The following is a 3,537-nucleotide window of genomic DNA, read 5'->3' as shown; positions in this document are numbered from 1 at the left end:
GAGCTGGGAGAGAGCAGACAGGGGTCCTCCATGCCCAGCCCGCTCCACATCTGCCCGCTGTTCCTGCTGCCAGGGGAAGGGCTGGTGCGGACCTGGGAGAGCTGGATTCACCAGCCCTGTGCAATCTGAACAAGCCGTATCCCCCACCTGCCCCAGGGGGTTATTTATTCACAAGCATTGTACTGTTTTGATATTGTAGCCTGCACTGTTCCTTCCTTTTTTTTTTTTCCCCTGTTTGTTTTTTGTTTTGTTTTTTTTTAAGGGTTGCCAAGTATTTAAGGAGAAATTGTACAGACAAAGGCACAGTTTATCTTCATGCAAATAAAGTAAAATGATAAAAACCACCTAGGAGGTCCTCTGCCATTGATGGAGACCTCTGGCTCCTTGGAGCGTGGCAGTCGGCGATGCTGGGGGTACGTCACACCTTGGCCCCCAGGTCCATGGACCCATGGGGATATCGGGGCAAAGGGGTGCGCTGGTGGGAGTGAAGCTGCTGAGAACCAGGGGAGCCCAGGGCAATGTGATTTCTGCAGCTCTGAAGCTGGGAGCTTTCAAGCCCTTTCTTTCCCCTCCATAACCAGGGAGAGGTGAGCTAGGCTGGGACACAGGAAAAGATAGGAAAAGGTATCCCATGGCAATGCCAGCACCCACAAGGGTGATGAACCCACCATCCCCATGGAGCAAAGGGTCAGTCTCCAGCTCTCAACACTACCAAAGAGTGGAAAAGGAAACCCCTGGAGTACACGCTGCAAGAAGTACCCTTTGCTGCCCCAATGCCTCCCTACATACCCCAGCAACGCCCACCACCTCTGCGAGCTGCACCCAGGGAGCTGGCTCCCCTCCATGTGTCTTTTATCTCCTTTTACTTTGGCTTTGAGTCATTTTTCCCTCTTTTCTCCTGCCTGTCTTCTGTGCAAGGCAGAGGCAAGTCTCTCCCACCCCCTGTTTGTCTCATGTCTCCCACATCACTCCCAAGCACCCTCCCTGTGCAGCCAAATACTTTTGACCCAGACTTTGTAAGTTAATGCAGCCACCCCCATGCCCCAGGGGAGCAGAGAGGTACCTGCACCCATTTGGGGGTGAGTGGGGGACGTCTGCAGGCCACCATGTTGGTGCTGATGTTGCCACAGGGGCATTTGCCCACCCCTGTATGTCTGCCTCAGGTTGAGCCGTGGGCAGGGTGTATCTTTGGTCACATTTGGGGAGGGGGTGGCTGGAGATGGACCATCACCCCCACCCAGCTCTGTGGTCCCTATGGATGCTGGCAGCTGCACTGCCAGTCCCAGCTCTGCAGCAGGTTCTCCCAGGGCTGAAGTGGTGGTGGGAAGAGTTAATTTTAGTTAATTTCGATTCTTTTCTTATCAGCATCCTATGTTCACCAGTCTCCCACTGGAATCACACTTCTTATGACCCTTCCCCTGCCCCCAGGAGAGTCATGCCCCTCGGACGGGCAACGTGACTCAGCAAGTTCCCGCCGGAGCTGGGAGGGGGTGTGGAAAGGAAAAGGACCTTGGGTGGGTGAGATTTATGGGTGGCTCTTTAGCTGGCTATGGAGAGCAATGCTGTGCACATGTAGCACTGGCAATGGGGCTGCTGGGTGTCCCCTTTGCCCACCACTGCCGCCAGCTCCGTTTAGCCTGGAGGGAGTTCCTCCATTTCTCTTGAGAGGAAGAGGAGGGCAGCAAAGAAGGGTGGGAGGAAGAATGAGAGGAGATGAGGGGCTCAGCCTCCTACATTTTGCAGGAGCCTCAATATATCATATCCAGGCTCCTAGCTCAGACTACACTGGGCAAAAACAGGAGCGGAGCAGAAGGTCAAAGGCAAGGACAGGAGCAAATGCTTCCCTTGGACCTCATCGTGATAGAGGGGCCCTGAACGACCTCCCAGCCCCCTCAAGGTGAAGAACCCCAAATCCCATATCAGTAGTGTCTGAGGATGCTGCAGCCCCAGGTTAGCGCAGGGAGGACCCCCCCCCGCCCCATGCCCGTGGTCTTTTTGCACTGCAGTAGCTTGGCCTCGGGTTAGGGCAGCTGTTTACCGAGCATGGGTCTGATTCCCACTTGTACCTTTTTTGTGCAAGAGGCTGCTTTCCTGGAACTGATGCCTTTGCTTGATCCTTGCTAAGGTGCCCAGAAACCTGATGACTGGGATGCTCATAAATTAAAAAGCATGTGGATGATTACTTTCAGAAAAAACATCCAGTGGATTTTTCCACTCCATGCTCTCCGGACCTTTCCCAGGGAGAGCTCACTAAAAGTGGATGCTGTTACCTACCCCGGTCCCCTGTGGGGGTTACAAACACAATCTTCGCCCTGTAGGACTACATTAAGAGTCTGGAAAGGGCACAGTGTGCCGCATGACACAGTCTTGGAGATGCTGCTTCTCCTTTTCTAACACATCCCACTCCCAGCTCCTGTCGCCCAAGGCTCCCACTGGCCAAAGCCACATGCCAAGATGCCAGGGGCATCAAGGTGACCAGGGCATCCCTATCAGTGTCCAAGACCAGGTGTGAGCATGCCAAGGGAAGACCTGCTCTTGACCTGTCAGCTGGACTGCAACCTCCACCCAGGTGGCATCATAGCTAACCCCAACCATCTAATAAATCAGCCTGACCATCGGCCAGGATAAAAATTAATCCGACAATGCCCTCTGATGGTGGAAACTGTCTGGTGTGGACAGTGCTGTGCCAGTGCTGAGCCCCATGGACTTCATGGACATCCATGGACTTCAGCATGGGCATGGAGAGTAGGTGACTGGGGGCAGACGGGGACAAAGCAGAGGGGCTGCAGGAAAGATGCTGCAGAGGGGGGGGTCAGCTATTTTAGCCATAAGCACTGCCTGGCTTTGCTCTCCAGTGGCACCAAGGGCGGGCTGGGCTCAGATCTGCGGACGCCCAGGCTGGATTTGCACCCACATTTGCAGTGCCAGGGCCTGCCCGGGATATCTCTTTCTCAGGGCAGGATCTGGGTCTGGCCCCGTGACCAAGCTGGCACACAGCCGGGAGAGCTCCTGCCCTCACCCGCGTGCCAGACCTGTCAGCCCAAGAGGGAGGTTGTGCTGGCAGAGGAGGTACTCCGCACTGCTGACCCTTGCTTAATGACGCGCTTAGTCAACTTGATGGATCTGTCTGGGCTCTCTGTTAATTAACAGCATCTGACCCGAGCTGTCTCAGAGCTGTAAGTAGCTGCACTTGAGCTATCAGTAGCTAACGGAGCCGATTCCTCCTTCTCTGGATAAGGCATCGGCATGTCCTGTCCCCGCCATCTCATGCCATGGGGAGGGGATGCTGGCAGCAGCACATGGCTGGATCATTGCATCACTGGCATGGATAAAGAAATTATGCTTCGAGGAAGAAGGATCAACGTGCCACAGTTTTGATGTTGCATTTCCCCCGCCCCCCAGCCAGAATCATTCTCCATCTCCAGAAGGAAACTTTTCCCCCATCCTCCTCTTCCTCCTTGTTGGGTTGCTTCTGGTTTAGTCATCTTAATATGTGTTTTATAAAGCTGGTCCTTTCTTTCCAAGTTCAAAAGCCAT

This window comes from Pelecanus crispus, chromosome 17 (genome assembly GCF_030463565.1).
Source record: "Pelecanus crispus isolate bPelCri1 chromosome 17, bPelCri1.pri, whole genome shotgun sequence".
NCBI classification, from domain to species: Eukaryota; Metazoa; Chordata; class Aves; order Pelecaniformes; family Pelecanidae; genus Pelecanus; species Pelecanus crispus.
The sequence above is the reverse complement of the archived record's forward strand: the minus strand, read 5'-3'. Positions refer to the sequence as shown.